General features: G+C 43.7%; 1 protein-coding gene across 3 annotated transcripts in view; it reads left to right on the forward strand.

Annotated features, from left to right (window-relative positions):
- Positions 1 to 4,441: 4,441 nt before the first annotated feature.
- The window catches only part of ino80db (INO80 complex subunit Db), a 96,095-nt gene continuing 82,868 nt past the window's right edge, over positions 4,442 to 17,668 (forward strand). Inside the window, exons 1-2 of one of the 3 annotated variants that reach the window (XM_041200178.1) lie at positions 4,445 to 4,478; positions 12,388 to 12,913. The gene's annotated coding sequence lies outside the window, so the exon portion shown is untranslated. Of the gene's footprint in view, positions 4,479 to 12,387; positions 12,914 to 13,366; positions 13,444 to 17,668 lie in introns of those variants that run through there. The other 2 variants (XM_041200180.1, XM_041200179.1) reach the window with 2 other exon arrangements.

Genomic DNA, 17,668 nt, shown 5'->3' on the forward strand with positions numbered 1-17,668 from the left:
CAGACTTAAGGAAAAAAGCACACAACACTGCAAAGATGAAGGGAAGGACAGATGATTGGATAGAATATGAAAAATGGCAGAGAATGACTAAAAGGTTAATCTAGGAGAAAGACATGAGAGTATGTGAGTAAGCTAGCTATAAATGTAAAAATGGATAAAAGGAGTTTCTACAGGTATTTAAAAAGGAAGAGTAAGTAAAGTAAGTGTTGGTTCTCTAGAGCATGACAGTGGGAAGAAAAAGTAGATATTAAGGAAATGGTGGAAGAAATGAACAAATATTTTGCTTCTGTGTTCACTATAGAGGATATAAAACATTCCAGTAATAGCTGCAAATCAGGAGGTGAATGGGAGAAAGGAACTTGGTGAAATTGAAATCACTAGGGGAATAAAATTTATGGAGTTGCAGGCTAGCAAGTCTCTGGGTCCCGATGGACTACATCCTAAGATTTTAAAAGAGGTGGCTAATGAGGTAGTTGATATGCTGGTGTTAATTTTCCAAAATTTGCTAGATTCTGGAAAGGTTCCATCAGATTGGAAAGTAGCAAATATAACCCCTCTGTTCAAGAAGGGAGGGAGACAGAAAACAGGAAACTATAGGCCAGTTAGCTTGACATCAGTCATGGGGACCTTATTAGAATCGATCATTAAGGAGGTTATAACTGGGCACTTAGAAGAGCTCAATGCAATAGGGAAGAATCAGCATGGTTTTGTGAAAGGAAAATCATGGTTAACTAATTTATTGGAGCTTTTTGAAGGGGTGACATGCACAGTGGATAAAGAGCCTGTAGATGTATTGTACTTGGACTTCCAGAAGGCATTTGACAAGGTGCCACATCAAAGATTATTACAGAAAATAAAAGTGCATGGTGTGGTGGGTAACATATTACTATGGAAAGAAGATTGGCTGGCTGGCAGGGAGCAGAGAGTATGCATAAATGGGTCATTTTCTGATTGGCAGAATGTGACGAATGGAGTCCCACAGGGGTCTGTACTGGGGCCTCAGCTTTTTATGATTTACATCAATGTTAGATGAGAGGAGTGAAAACATAGTAGCTAAATTTGCTGATGACACAAAGATAGTTAGGAAAGTATGTTGTGAAGAAGACATGAGGAGGTTGCAGCTCGATATAGATAGGTTGAGTGAGTGGGCAAAGATCTGGCAAATGGAGATTATTGTGGGAAAATGTGAAGTTGTTCACTTTGGCAGGAAGAACAAAAAAAGAGTTACTTAAATGGAGAATTGCTGCATAATTCTGAGGTGCAGAGGGATCTAGGTGTTTTAATACATGAGTCACAAAAAGTTAGCATGCAGGTACACCAAGTAATTAAGAAGGCTAATGGAATGCTATCCTTCATTACTAGAGGGATTGAACAAAAAAGTAAGGATGTTATGCTTCAGTTATACAGGGCATTGGTGAGACTGCACCTTGAATACTGTGTGCAGTTTTCGTCTCCTTATTTAAGGAAGGTTGTAAATGCATTGGAGGCGGTTCAGAGGAGGTTTACTAGATTGATCCCTGGAATGAGTGGGTTGCATTATGAGGAAAGGTTGAGCACACTGGGCTTGCTTCCACTGGAGTTTAGAAGAGTGAGGGGTGATTTGATTGAAGTATACAAGATCCTGAACAATCTGATGAGGTGGACGTTGAAAGGATGTTTCCTCTTGTGGGTGAGTCCAAAACTAGGGGGCCCTGTTTTAACATTATGGATCACCCTTTTAGGACAGAGATGAGAAATTTTTTCTCTCAGATGGTTGTGCAACTATGGAATTCTTTGCCTCAGAAGGTGGTGGAGGCAGGGTCGTTGAATATTTTTAAGGCAGAGATAGATAGATTCTTGTTAGGCGAGGGAATCAAAGGTTATCGAGATTAGATGGGAATGTGGAAATCAAAACACAAGAAGATCAGCCATGATCTATTGAATGGCAGAGCAGGCTCGAGGGGCCGAATGGTATACTCCTGTTCCTATTTCTTATGTTCTTACCTGCCAATCACAGTCCTGACATTTGTTATGATAAACAAGTCATTCATGGAGGAGTAGAGTGAATGGATAGAGGCTTCACATCATGACTTCACACCAGCAAGGGCCAATGAAGCAGTGAGGCGTGCGAGTGTGTGAGAAATTTGTGTCAATTAGTGAAATGTGAGACAATTGTGAAGTCATTCAAGAAATGTGGTATCAGAAATGTCCTGGATGGCTGTGAAGATGATGTACTATTTGAAGAAAGTGACAGTTCACGTAACACCAATGATGATGCGTGTGACAACAGTGATGAGGAATTTTTAGGCTTCAACGATGTGAGGCTTCATGCTGGATTGTTTTTGTTCCAATGGTAAATGGTAATAGTATTGTTGATTTTGTTCTGTAATGATCACTGTTAATAGTTAAACTTTGTGCTGTTTTGTTCTTTTTGTTCTGCAATGACAAATGTTAATATTAAATTCCTACATGCAGTGCAATATTTTTTTCCTGGATTTTTCTTTTTAAAATCATGCTGCGTCTTATGGTCTGGTGCATCTCATAGTCTGGCAAATATGGTAATAGGCTGCAAGTGCTTTAGAACAATATAAATGGAAATCTTTCTTCATTCAAGAAAATCTTTAAATCATTAGATAGATGAGCTATGAGGCTTTTCCTCATCAACAACTATCTTGTGATTCCCCTTTATCTGCCCTGGTCTGTATTGACCAAGCTGATTTCAGCTGCAGTTAAAGTATTCATTTATTTTACCTGGTCCACACACAGTAATGCAGATTAGTAACATTTTTTTTTACCTTTGTTAGGCTTCAATTGACCCGGAAGATCCATCATGACACAGGAGCTAAATATAATGATCTAGATCCTGAGGGAGGATGAGCACTAAATTTGTGACACAGAAGCTAAAAGAATACTGAATTAGACAGAACAACTCTTCAAGGAATGTTGGATCTGACCCAATGTTACCAGGATGAAATATGGGGACTCATGAAACAGCACTGATAATCCATTAGGGAGGGAAACTGTTCAACTCACCAGTACATCAATCCACATTGGTTTTCCAGTTGGCATCACACTTACCTTCCCCATCCCCTTTGGACCATTTCTAGTTCACTGACAAGGTGTTACCAACTGCAAAGATTTGCACATGTGTTTCAATGTAAATTAGCCTCTGAGAGCATTGCTTGTGGCTCATTCATCAGCAATCTGCCCTCTTAATCAGAGAAGTCCCACTCTGGTGTCCCAACCAACATTTATCTCTTGATCAACATGACTAAAACAGGTTGTCTGATCATGACCACATTACTGTTTGTGGGACCTTATTACTGCATTTCCTACATGAGAATGTTACTACACTTCAAAATTACCTCATTGGCTGAGAAGCTGTGGTTGTGACAGTCATGACAATGCAATTCTTTCTTCACATAGTCACCTCTAGCCACTGTATACAGACTCGAAGCGTTAACTCTGTTTCTCTCTTCGCAGATGCTGCTAGACCTGCAGAGTTTTTCCAGCATTTTCTGTATCTGTTTCACACAATAGATCTCTTCCTTAATCCTCGTTTGATTGCTTGCTGATTACTGTAATCTCCTGATCCATAAATATTGCAACTGAGCAATGAACAGAGACGATTTAAAATGTAAATAAAAGATCCTCCCAGGAGATAATGAAAAGTGGATTCAACACAGAGTGGATGCCCTTTCGGCTGATTTTAACCTGTGAACCTGTTCTACCTCCCATTCCCACCCGCCCCCCCTCCCAATACAATTCGTTCATAAAATTTGTAAAAGTACATTTCAAAACATTCCAATTTGAAAATTGCAGAAAGTGCAATAAAATTCAACTTGTTTCCATACAGCATGTTCCTTAGGTGCCTCAATACAATTGTAATACTCCTGATATTTTCAATGTACATTCCATGTCAGGCAAAGGGAGCCTCTCCTCTTGTAAATAATGATCAGCATCATTGCTGCCGAGCTGTCATCAGTTGCTTATATCTCCAAGTCGAATGTCCTCCACCTTCTGTGCTGCTAAACCACTCTCACGTTCACTTCGCCGCTGCCTGGCTTCCTGGCTGCTGCTCACCTTGAACTGAGAGCAGCCAGCCAGCCGGCGCAGGCTGGGCGACTCCTCCCGCCCGCCCGGGAGGTCGAGGAGGCGTCACCGGCCCATCTTTCCCTCCAGTCGCTACCTCCTTGTTCTTTCTTTTTTTAATTGTCAAAAAAAATCCACCCGACCGAGCGAACGGAGTGAGCCCGCCCGCCTTGCTCGCTCGCACCCGAAGCCGCCGCCGTCGTCGCTGCTCCCGGGGACTGGAAGCGCCTGCGCAGTGGGCGACAGCTGCCCATCCCCCCCCCCACCCCACACACACCACCCACCCCCACCCCCCCCCCCCTCCACCCCACCCTACAATCACCACCAACACCCCCCTCCCCCCCCCCCCCCCCGCCTCTAGCAGCCCGGAGCCAGCCCGGCCAGCACAGCGAGCCAGCCAGCCAACGGTAAGCGGCCGCCACAGCGCCTCCACAGCCCAGGCCTCGAACATCCACGGGCTCACTTTGCAAGCGGCGCCCGGGATCAGGCGCCCCCAGCCGGGCGGCGGTTTGCAAATTTAGACCGGGGTTCGAGAGGTGGGTTCGGAATTTCCCCCCAACCACCTTCCCCATATTTATGATTTTTCGCGCGCGTGTGTGCGTTTTTAATCTCGTTTCGTTTCCCTCCGCTTCTCCTTCATTACACCACCCCCCCCCCTCCCTCCCCCCCCCCTCACATCTCCTCTCTATTAAATTTTTAGATGGTGCCGGCGGCGGAGCTGGGGTAGCGGCCGATCCAAGGGAAGGGAGGGGTGGTTAGGGGGGTGGGGGGTGAAGTGGTGGAGGAGGAGGAGGAGGGGAGGAGGTGGGGGGCGGTGAGGTTGTTGGCGGCTAGGCCTGAGCGGAGGGAGGAGGGTGTTTTTCTTTTAATGGGTTTTTATTCCGGTTGTTTGCTGGGAGCGGATTGCAGCTTTTCTGGGCCGTGCGGCCTAACTTCCCTCCCTTTGTGTGCCGAGCGGCCACTTGACACCCACTGACCCCCAGAGAGAGAGAGGGAGAGGGAGAGGGAGGGGGGGGGGGTGGGGGGGGGTGGGCGGCGGGGGGAGAAGGCGGGCCAGAGCCTGCCGGCCTAGGCCTCATCAGGGGCGGCCTGAGAAGCTGTGGGCGCGGGGCCTCGGGCGCTCCCCCCCACCCCCCCCCCCCACCGCGGCTTCTTTGTTTGCAGGCCGCAGGGAGGCAGGGTTACTGGATTTGTCGGTGCCTCTGGGGCAGATAGACACACAGGCTGGGTTATACTGTACACTGGGGTTTGGGTCAGGGTCAGAGGCAGAGATTTTATCCTCACAGTCCAGCGGACCAGACAGCGACCTGCTTATAGTTAGATCCCCCCCCCACCCTTGTTAGTTCTTAGTTGCAGAGACAGGGATCTTGTTGCAGTCACACATCCGAGATATGTAGAGATCTCTGGGAAACTATCCACACATTTTGGAGACCTTTCCTTGTACTTGTACACATAACAGACCTTAGTTATGCAGACTTTTCCCTTATATTTACAGACTTTGGTTATGCAGAGATATTACTTATACACCTCCAGATCTTCATTTTGTAGACATTTCCCTTATAATTAAATACATACAGACTTTGGTCATGCTGAAAGGTCACGTATGCATACAGATTTTAGTTATGTAAAGATTTCCCCTCCATAGTTTATATAAGAGCTCCCTCACAAAGATCTTCTTTATATGCAGAGGTGTCCGCTTCAGTTAACTTTACATCTTTGTCATAGGAAATAGCCATACTGCCCTATGAGCTTGCTCTGTCTTTCAGTAAGCTCATGGCTGAACTTCAATATCAAGTCCACTTTCCCACCCTATCCCCGTGTCCCATGGTGCCCAGAAATCTATTGATCTTAGTCTTGAATATACTCAGTGATTGATTGTCTGCAGGCCCCAGGGATGAAGAATTCCAAAAATATAACCCTCTGAGGGAAGACATCACCCTCCCTGCCCTAAATGGCTGACCCCCTTTCCTAAAACTCTGACTCTTTAGTTCTACACAGGAAGGGAAAAAGCCTCTCAGCATCTATTTGTGTGATATATTTACACAGATCTTTGAGGTGGTTCCCTTGTAACCGCACATAGATTTTGTAGAGTGATTCGGACAGAGATCTATCTCCCAGTTATATCTGCTCGTAGCAAGAAAAATTCCCATTATAATGCACAAAGATCTTGAAGAGAGTGCTATCTGTTCTGTGTTTATGTGCAGATTTTAGTTACAGGAGAATAGATGTCCTGTACAGTTAAAGAGAGAGTTCAATCCCATTATAATTGTACAAGGAAATCTTTCAACCTCCAGTTGCCTTGTACTTCAATTTCTAACTGATTCCGAAACTTCTTAGTGAATTTGTCTTTGTTATAGATGAGCATATTTGCTGAAATGTGTAAGTTATTAAATAGGAAAATTAATATTGATCAATCAAGCTGGACCCCTTCATTGGTAAATGAAAGTTTTATTCATGCCTTGTGCCCATCTGCTCAATACGTTGTGAGCTATTTAAATTTTCTTTCACCATGACTTTATCTAATGCTGTGCTGGTTAATCAACAGAACAATGATTGGGATGGTGGTGTGTGAGCAAGTCTATCCAGTTAGAGTGAGGATTGTGCATAGGTCTTATTCCTGATCTTATGTCGTACAGAAAATTTCAGAAATTGTTATGGCAATAGAACAAGCCTCACAAGGTGCTTTGGTTGAAATTTTATTGTAGTCTGTGGTAGAGAAAGTTGGCATGTGGCTTGAGTGAGGAGTGACAGTGGGAGCCAGGTGTGATGTTTTCATTATGGTATCAGTGCATAATGGGGCAAGTGACTGCATCATTTAACCAGGAAGTTGTACCTGTTACAAACTCTTGGGAAATATCACCTGCTGTCTATTGATGTCCAGTTAGTATTTTAATTGTGTACGTCAACCCAGTGAATGCAGTGATATTTATTCTCGTTACACACCAAGTCCCATTCACCCATCGCCCTTGCACTCACTAACCATTGTTGGTTCCTGGTCTGACAATGCTTTGATATTTAAAAGAAAATCTCATCCTTGATTTTCAAATCCCTCCATGGCTTTTCCCATCCCTATCTCTGTAATCCCCTCCAGCTCAACAACCTTGCGAAAGCTCTGCATTCCTTCAATTCTGTCTGCTCCCACATCCCCACTTTCATTGCTCCTGTGGGTATGCCTTCAGCTACCTCATGCTTAAGCTCTGAAGTCTCCGTAAGCCTCTCTGTATCTCTAGTCCTCTTTCCTCCTTTAATTAACTCGTTAAAACCTACCACTTTGACTGAGTTTGTGGTGACCTTACAAAACATCTCCTCCTGTGGCTTGGTGTCAAATATTGCTTGATAAAACTCCCCTATGAAGCAGCTTGGAATATTTTACTATATTAAATATTTGCATGTTGTTCTAAGTTAGTTTCTTCAAGTTATTTTTTATGAAAAGAGTTTGAAGTGCAGTGCTGAAGTAGCTATAATATGTTTACTCCCCTGCTCCAGTGCTGTGTTGATTTGGCATGAGATCATCCAGAATCTAAACCTGTCCATTTAAAACAGTGATAGCAGCACTTCACTTTTTTGTTCTACGTGGCAATCACCACTGAAAATTATGCACAGAGCTTGGACATCAAATATCTTCCTAGCAAGATCAATAACCACATGATTTCTCCAGCCACAGTTATGCACCAGCTTCGTGTACATGCTGACTTGATGCTGTTCTTTGCACAAGGTGCTGAAGTGAAATAATGCATTGGTTGGGCCACTTGTATGCGATGGTTTGTTGTATCAGCCTGCTGTTACAAGGAGTGGTGGGACATGGATCCATGCTTGTATATTCCACAGGTGGTGAGTTCCTGCTCTTGGCCAGGCTGTGGCTGGGGGACGGAGGGGAGCTTTAGGGCAAGATGGTCGATGGTATTGTGAGAAGACTAGATGATGCTTCTCTCTTTGCCTAAAAACAGGGCAGAAAATTGACAAGCAAGTCACCTGTGATCTCAGTTATAGCTTAGGTGACTTGTGCAAAAGGCTTGAGTGTGTTTGAATATAAAAAAGAAGCAGATTTGATAAGCCTATTCCATGGGATATTTGGACTGCATGTAATATGCTTTAGTGTGGGCTTTGAATTCTGTGCTTTCCTCAGTTTAGCTGCTTGGATAGATAGTTCAAAAATCCGGCACTGGCCCAATCCGCCAAATGGCCTCCTTCACTGCTGTGTGATTCTATGGTTAGGCCAATTGAGTTCCATTGCATCATAAACCGATTTTCTCAATTTGATAATTACATAGTCATACCCCATGCTGTTTACCTTAACTGACCACAGCTGATCTCTCCAAGCCCGGGAATCAAACTTGGCACCGTCTGGTCCTTTTAGCTCAGTTGCACAGTGACATCACCAGCTGAACCATTGAGGACTATGCCTCTAATATTTGTCCTTAAATTCACTCTTTTGGCACCTGATGCATGTCAACAATCAAGAACAAATTGGTGCTTAAGCATATCGTGTTTTCATGTTGGATTTTGAGTTAAAACGAAAGAGTTATTGGGTAGTCCCATTCATTGTTTGAGATTCTCCCTTTGAGTCCCTTGAACCCGCTCCTATTGTGCCAGCCCATCCCGATGACACAATCTGTGCTTGAACTGCAGTCATTTCTGGAGTGCTGTCCAGCAAGCCTGACTACAACATGTAGCATGTGAGGATTGTCAAGCAGAGCTAGACTGGCTGCAGCCTCACCCTGTGGCCAAATAACCTGCTGCTATTTGCTGTGTAGGCTGACACGTGAGGAATAGCAAAACAGGTAAAGTTTTGGTGGTCTGCCATTGTCTGTGGAACCCCAGCCTGGGTTAAAGGAGCAGTAGGGTATTCAGTCCCTTGAGCCTATGCCACCATTCAGTTAGATGATGATTGACCTGTATTTTAACTCCATTTACCTACCTTGGTTCCGTAACCTTTAGTACCCATGCCTAACAATCTATCAAACTCAATTTTGAAATTTTCAGTTGACACACAGCTCTGTGCCCCCCTCCTCCCCCCACCCAGCCTCAACAGCCTTATGAGGAAGAATGTTCCAGATTTTCACTACTTTCTGTATGAAAAATGTTTCATCCATGAGTGGCCTAGTTATAATTTTAAGGTTACACCCCTTGTGCTGGACATCACTCCCTCAGCCCAACCACCAGAAAAAGGGTCCGCCCTTAGGAGAATAGGAGAGAGAGAGTGATGGGAGAAATCCATGCAGCCATATGAAGTAAATCATGTTCCATGTGAACTGTATTCTGCTGTGGGCATACATTGTCTTCTGCCTTGCATTGTTTAATATGGAAATTGTTTTTAAAAAGTTATTAAAATTGGGCAGTCATTTGTCGTCACAGATTTGTCTAGAAGTGCCAAGGGGGAGGAAGGTCAGAGGAAAGCTTTGAATCACTGCCAATTGTTTCTTACTGTGATTTGCATTTGTGTGAAATAGTATCAGCAGCACTTGGAACTTCTGTTGGTGTGCAGTCCTGATAAGGTGAAACACTATTACTGTCTTTTTTTTAACCTCTTCCATGTTACCTCTAGACTTGACTCTGCCAAGCATCTCCACAGCACCCTCCCATCTTCTACCTTACATAAATTTCAGCTCATCCAAAACTCCATTTCCCGTATGTTAACCCACACTAAGTCCTGTCCACCCATCACCCCTATGTTTGCCGAACTACTATTGATCGCAGTTTAGCAAAGCCTGTTTTAAAATTCTCATCCTTGTCTTCAAATCCCTCTATGGCCTTGCCCCTCCATACTTTTGTAACTTGCCCCAGCCCCTCAACCCCCCAAGATGTCTGTACGGGGGTACTCTTCCAATTCTGGCCTCTTGTGCATCCTCGATTTTTCTTCTCTTCACCATTGGTGGTTGTGCCTTCAGCTGCCAGGCCCCAACCTCTGGAATCCTCTCTACCTCCTTTATTGTCCTTTAAAATTATCCTTAAAACCTATCTCTGATTAAACTTTGGTTGGTTCAGTGTCAGATTTTGACTGATAATGCTCTTGTCAAGTGCCTTGGGGTGTTTTGCTATGTTAAAGGTGCTAAATAAATGCAAGTTGTTGTTGTAACGAATTTTTAGTGAGTTTGATTTTCCACCCACTGATCAAGGTATTGTCCTGTTGGGGGAAGAGATGGTTCTGACAGTGATGCATGCATGTCCAATAAAGTTTTCAAACTGCTTGTCAAGTGGGTGCTACATCAGCTTGGTTCAATACTGTGCTGCTTGTAACATTATCCCCTGTTTTCTGCACTCCTTTTGTTAGAAAAAGTTGCATTTATGTAGCTTCTATCACAACTTCAGGATGACCTGAAGCACTTTTCAAAGCGTACTTAATTGGCTGTAGTGAAGCCCCTGTTATAATGTAGGAAACACGGTAGCCAAATCAAGCACTGCAAGCTCCCACAAACAGCAGTGTGATCATATTATCTGTTTCAGTAATGTTTGTTGAGGGATAAATATTGGCCAGGACATTGTGGAGAACTCTCCTGTTCCACTTCGCAGCAGTACCATGGAATCTTTTACATCCACCTGAGAGGACAGATCTGAAAGACAGCAACTCCATCAGTGCAGAACTCCCTCAGTACTAGTACAGGCCTTTATTTTGGGTTCATGTCTCTGGAGTAAGACTTGAACCCACAACCTTCTGCCTCAGGCGGAGTGCTACACGCTGACCCGTGTCTGACAGCTCTGAGCCTGATTGAAGTGTAATACCGCTGTTATCATTCTTGCCCTGAGACTTATCAGTGACCATTCGTTATAAGAATATAGATGGTGAATGTTGCCATTCACAGCTGAATCTGATCGTGTCCACACCTAGTGCCTCATACACATGCAACGTGGAGAAGTTCTGCTTCCACCCCTTCACCTCAAACCAAGGGGCCCTGAGATTTTCTAACTGACTGTTGTGCCAGTGAAATGTACAGTGCCTTTTCCTATCAGGGAATAAAAACTAAATTTTGGTTGTTCACTTGCCACATTCTGATACTGATACCCATTCTTCCTTCCAAGTCAATAATCTTTTGTTCAATGGCTTCACCCTCTTGAATTTGACCATCCCACACTCTCTTCCCTCATGCCATGACAGGTTGGTACCCCAGCACCATGGATGATTTGGCACTGAAAGCCTTCTAATATTTGAATCAACTGCAGTGTGCTTTGTAATTCTTGAGCCCATATACAGTAGTGGATTGGAAAGGGAAGTGGGAGGCAGTGTGGCTCTTCGTTTCAAGAGGGAGGGGTTTGGAGTGCTGAGGGAGGTGGGACTGGGGAAAAGAGGAAGAGAAGGTGTTGGAGGCAGAGATCAGATCTTAAAGGCAAGAGCACAATTTCTCGTTTTCAGCAGCAGCTCAGTGGCAGCACTACTACCTCCTGAGCCACAAAGTCTTGTCCCATTCCAGAGATTTGAGCACGTAATCCAGGCTAACACTCCAAGTTCAGTATTGATGGAGAGCTTCACAATTAGAGGGTTCTGCCTTTCAGATGTCTGGCCCTCAACCAGGCTGAAAAAAACAGATTACCTGGTCATTATTTCATTGCTTCATGTGGGACCTTGCTGTGTGCAAATTGGCTGCCACGTTCTCTACAACAGTGACCACATTTCATTGGCTGTAAAGAATCTTGGGATATCCTGAGGTTGTGAAAGATGTGACATAAGTGCAAGTCCTGTCTTTCTTCCATGCAGGGAGCATGATAGAACCAGCTAAAGCCAGGGGAGTCTTTGAACCTTTGAGTGCTGATATTCTTGCTGTAGGACCATCAGACCTGTTCTGATGTTGGTTTGCAGGGTTATCTGGAGCTAAGTGGGAAGAATTCAAGGTCCCAACAATGAATGAATCTTGTCAAACATCAACAGTGCTCTGTGTTGGGGACTGGTCTGACTCAGCTGTTTGAATACAAGCTTATGACAGAGGATCGACTGTCACCAGGCATGTTATTTTGGAGATAAGTTGTCCTTGGTGTCAGGCTAATTGCCCCGTGTGGCTCCATAAGGAGGCTAAATCAGCAGTGAATCGAGATTCAGTATGGTGTATTTTTGCAGATGGTGATTAGATGCATCAAATGTGGATTCTAGTTCCATTCTAAAGTATTTTGTTTACTAATAGATTTGTCTCAACAAGTGGTAGTTAAAGTGCAACAGAAATCTTCGTTCTGAGACTGGGCTTAGCTCCTACCTCTCCATGCTGGTGTCACAGCCTCTAGTGCTGTAAATGTTACGTTACACTGTTAATGCTGGAGAGCTCAATTTAAGCTTGAGGGGCATCCTCAGGTTTTAACTCTCTCTCTCTCTCTCTTTGTTCCTATTTCAAGATGAAATATCCTGGAAGACTCGTGCTGAATGTACAATCCAAGATACACATTGCAGTGTTGTATGGCTGAGGGTCTCAAAGAATATCGTGAACAGTGTCACTTTCCTCCTACCACACAATGTCCTGATCAGTCTTGAGAGCAACACTGATCACCTGTGCTACCCCTGACCACAAATTCGCAGGTGGACCTGCCAGAATCACTAGTCTCTTCCCCTGCTTGTTGCAGTCCTTGGATTGTTTTCTAACAATGAGGGTTCGGACTGCAAAAATGACCCACAGTTCTACCAGGTGACTTGGAAACTAACTTTTCAGGGTGAAAGTCATCCTGCAATATTTTATTTCTTCTATCACACCCCATTGCTACGTCCCTCTCTGAGGCGAGGACAAGCATTTCCTTCTCAGGCAGTCCCTGCTACTGGTCTCCTGCTGGTGCTCAACAGTGAGGCAGTATGAATCCGATTTGAGTACTCCCCTCTGCAGCTTCCTTGTGAGAAAGTGCTCAAGTCTCAGCCCTGACAATTGCTGAGGTAAGTAACTCAGTCTCACCATGTCTAGCAGCCTATTATCATTTTAGCAGCAATTTATTTTAGCTTTTCTGTTATTTTTAGACAATGTGTCCCGCCATTAACTTCATCAAGGAGGAAGTACCAAACACAGCAGTGAAAGGAGAGTGGGTTTCACATCAATCGAGATAGTTAGCAACCAGGACAGTTTCACCAGCTGTGTATGCACTAGCTTTGTGTATGTGTCTGTGTGTTATTTCATATCTTGCCTGTGCTCACTCGTGCACACTCTCTTGCGCGCACCAACCCCCCCCCCCCCCCCCCCCCCCGCCAAAGCACAGACAGACTGGGGATTGAGTCAGCGGATAGCAGTATTTTTTCTGAGTCAGAAGGTTGGTGTGGGGTGGGGTGTTGGGGGTTCAAGTCTCACTGAAGAAACCTGATCTCACAATCTACACGGACTTACCCAGTGCCTGTACAAAGGGAATGCTGCACTGTCAGAGATGCTGTTTTTTGGATGAGACCTTAAACTAAGCCCTCCTTTGCCTTGTCAGGTGGGTGTGTAAAAGTTTTCTTCGTGCTATTTCGAAGAAGAGCAGGGGCATTCCCGGGTGTCCAGGCCAATAATTTTAGCCCTCCGCCAACATCTAGAAACAGATGATTTGGTCATTGATATTTGTGGAATCTGCATGTGTGCAAATTGGTTGCTACATTTCCTACATTACAGCAGTGGCTACACTTCAAAAGTATTTCATTGGCTGTAAAGCACTTTGGATCATCCTGAAGTCTAAATGCAAGTTCTTAATTTCTTAGACAAATAACCCACCAACACGTTGCTTAGGTGCTTTTGTGAAGAGTGGCCGCTTAATGTATGCTAACTAGATGGACAGCAAGTAAAAGCAAGGAATGTTGATGCATCACTGGAATTTCCATTACCATTTCAATCCTGGGATCTTTCTTTAGACAGCATATTGTGTAGATCTCAAGCAGCAGTGATATGTCATCTGTAGAGTCAATGGTACGTTTGATTGTGTGATTCCTCTGGCTGTGGAAGCACTTGTTTGCCGTGAGGTAGCTTTAAGATGGTCTCTATACAGCACTAACATGGTCCATTAAGTTGGATGAACTGAGTTGGGCGACTAATGTTTGGGTCTTTCCAGATATCAATGGTAAAAGAATAAGTTCTGGGCAGCAAGTGAGAAGTGAAAGAGTCAGAGTGACTCACAGGTAGATGAGGAATGCACACAAAGTAAATTAATCAATATGTCAGGTGGTGAGAAGGAAGTAAGTGAAGATTGGAGTGAGCAGGTAGCAGGAGGTGCAGATGTAATGTATGGATCCCGAAACAGCCTACTGCCATTTGTCAAGGTTCACATATGAAGGGCTGACATTTGTAGAAACTTGTGTACCGAATGTTGGGGCTGCAAGAGCTTCTGTAATGCAGCACATCTGCATTTTAATTGCTCAACCCTTGGCTGCTCCACACCTTGTTCTACTTCTAAATTTCTGCATCATTCTATCTGCCTTTCCTTCTTGAAGATACTCCTTGAACGTGCCTCTTTGACCAAGCATTTTGTACGTATTATAATGTCTCATTATGGCTCTGTCTCGAATTTTATTTGATAAAGCTCCTGTGAAGTGTCTTGGGATGTTTTAATACGTTAAAGGCACTATCTAAATGCTAGTTATTGGTCAAACAGGGTATCTGTACGCTTATCCTTATGTTCAAATCTTTCTCTGGCCTCTCCCGATCTCTAACTTCCTTCAGTCCTCCATCATTCAGATCTTTACATTATTTAATTCTGGTTTCTTGTGTTTCCCTGATTTTAATCACTGTACCGTGGGCTGCTGTGCCTTCAGCTGCCGAGGCCCTAAGCTCTAGAATTCCACTTCTCCCCCCACCCCCCCAACTCCACAACCTCTCCACACTTTACCTATCTCTCTTTAGGGCGCTCCTTAAAATCTACCTCTTCAAGCTTCATTTTCATTCCTCAAGCTTCCTATGTAGCTCTGTTTCAAATTTAGTTAGCGTTCCTGTGAAGTGCATTGGGATGTTTTGACTATTTTAAAGTTGCTGTGTAGATGTGCTGTGAAAAACATGTACAGGTCACACCTTGGTTACTTTGTGTAAAGGAGTGTCACTTACATAGACTCTGTTCTGAAACTCTAAGGCATAACAGGATGGTTCAGTTCTGAAAACCAGCTGCTGTCTGACCGCCTGTTTACAGCATGTTTAGGATGAATTCATGAAGCTGAATTGGGTTAAACAGAATGGCCAAAACCAGGCTGACTGCAGTAGTTGCTGACTTACCACTAAATCAATTCGCAGCAAATATTTCAGCTCTGCCCTTATTCCTGACAACTCAATTGATAGCTTTAAAACCAGACACAGAAAGGGAGAGGGGACTGTTTGTTGCTCTGTTCCAAAACTATTCTGTCTGTGATCTATGTACTGAACTGCTCCGACCTAGTCCAAAAAAAGTTTCTTCCTTTAGTGTAGAGGTTAAATTACTGGACTAATAATCCGGAAGGCTGGGCAAATAATCCAAAGAATGCTAATTAAATTCCTTACCACAGCAGTTTGAGAATTTGAATTTGGTTTGAAATATCTGTAAACTGACCATGCAGCTGCTGGATTGTTGTAAAAACTCTAAAACTGGTTCACAAAATGAAACGCACTGGCCTTGCTCAGTCTGACTGAAATGTGACTCCGAATTCCAAACCAATGTTGGCTCACTCTTAGCTGGCCTCTGAAGTGGCCTAGAAAGTTACACAGCGCATTGGAAACTTGGGATAGGAAATATGCCAGCAATGCTCACATCTTGAGTCTACTCAAGAGGAGTTTAGGCAGTGCCCCACGGGCCAATACTTCAGAACAAGCTGATACTCTCACTTGCTCAGGGTACTGTATTCAACCTAAAGTGGAAAAGCTGTTCTCTTTCCCAGTACTTGTGTTTCTCATCTTGACCACAATATATGAAATGTAATTCAAAGCTGACAAGCCCCACCAAAATGAATGTGCTGAAACATGTGCTAAGCAAGGATCATAACATTAAATACACTGACTCCAATTGGAGCCTAGTAATCCAGAAATCTAAACCTTGTGACCAAGTACTGGAAAACTGCACATAACCCAAACAGGAAGCCTGCTTTCCCCATTCCGCAAAGCCTGTGAGTTGTGGTGCTGGAATTTAATGAAGGGGATGATGCAAATTTACCAGCTATAATCATGGAACTATGAACTGCAAATCTAAGAAGGCAGAATGCACTGGCAAATGTTACATGGCTCGTTTCATTCTCTGCAAGTCGTAACTCTGTGGTATCAGCTATGTAACATAATGACTTAGGGAATTTCCCAGTTCGGCAATAGCAGAGGCCAGTGATAAATTCATATTTTTCAAATGTATTTTTTTCTCTCCTGCTCTCCTGGGAAACAGGCTTCTTTCTATTCAAGTGTGAATCCATGATTACCGTTAGCCACTGGATACCTCACCCAGCAACAACTTGCATTTATATAGCACCTTTAACATAGTGAAATGTCCCAAGGTGTTTCACAGGAGCATTATCAGATAAAATTTGACACCTAGCCGCATGAGATATTCAGATAGGTGACCAAAATATTGGTCAAACAGTTAGGTTTTGGTAGAGTCTTAAGGGAAGAGTGACATGGAGAGGGGATTCACTTAGACTTTAGTGTGGTTTGGGGGGGGTGTTTGGAATATTGAGGGGTTGTGTGCAATCCATTGAATGAAGCAGTTTTCTATATAGCTCTTTGTGTTGAGACAGCGTAGAGAATCTTGTAAAAGCAAACAAGAGTTTTGACACATATAGCCAGAACACAGGAATCAGTCCACAAGGCTTTATAATGAACTAGTCAGACTTCCTTTGGCAATACTGCTTGCAGTTTCAGTCACCGTACTTCAAAAAGGATGTGTTTGTATTGGAAAAGGTGGAGAGAAGCCAGCAGGTAATGGGGGTGAACTTCATTGAGAGAGATGTGTATCAACAGCAGATGAACCATGGATTTTAACATCACTCAAACCTCGAGGGCAAAAAGAGCATGAATTTAATTTGAAGAAAAGTAGTTTTAAAACAAATACTTTAGAAAAACATACATACCACATGGGACTGCAACTTGGTAAGGTTGGTAAAGATATAGTGGGAATTGGATGTGAGGCTGAATTACCAGAGGATGAGAAATATAAGTTCACAGCATCAAGGAGGTTCCAAGCCCATTGTGTCCATGTTGGCCGTAAAAGCTATCCAGTCTAATCCTACCTTCCATTTCTTGGCCCATAGCCCTTTAGTTTGTGGCACATTAAGTGCACATCCAAATGTTTAAAAATGCAGTAAGGGTTTCTGCCTCTGTCACCCTTTCAGGCAGAGAGTTCCAGGCCCGCATCACCCTCTGGGTGAAAATATTGCTCGATACCCTTCCATACTTTTAAGTTATGCTTCCTGGTTATTAACTTCTCTGCTAACGGAAACAGGTCCTTTCTATACACTAGTGTGCCCTCAACTTGATACACTTCAATTAAATCTCCCTTCAGCCTCCGCTGTTCCAAGAAAAACAAACCCACTTGATCCATTCTTTGCTCAAGCTAAAATTCTCCAATCCTGGCAAAATCCTTGTAAATCTCTCTTGTACCCTCTCTGGTGTAGTCATATCCTCCTTGCAGCAGACCAGAATTGTGTGCAATTGTATGTATTCTAGCTGTGGCCTGACTAGTATTTTATACAGTTCCAGCATAACCTCTCTGCTCTTATATTGTAGGCTTT

The sequence above is a fragment of the Carcharodon carcharias genome, chromosome 12 (genome assembly GCF_017639515.1).
Source record: "Carcharodon carcharias isolate sCarCar2 chromosome 12, sCarCar2.pri, whole genome shotgun sequence".
NCBI lineage: Eukaryota > Metazoa > Chordata > Chondrichthyes > Lamniformes > Lamnidae > Carcharodon > Carcharodon carcharias.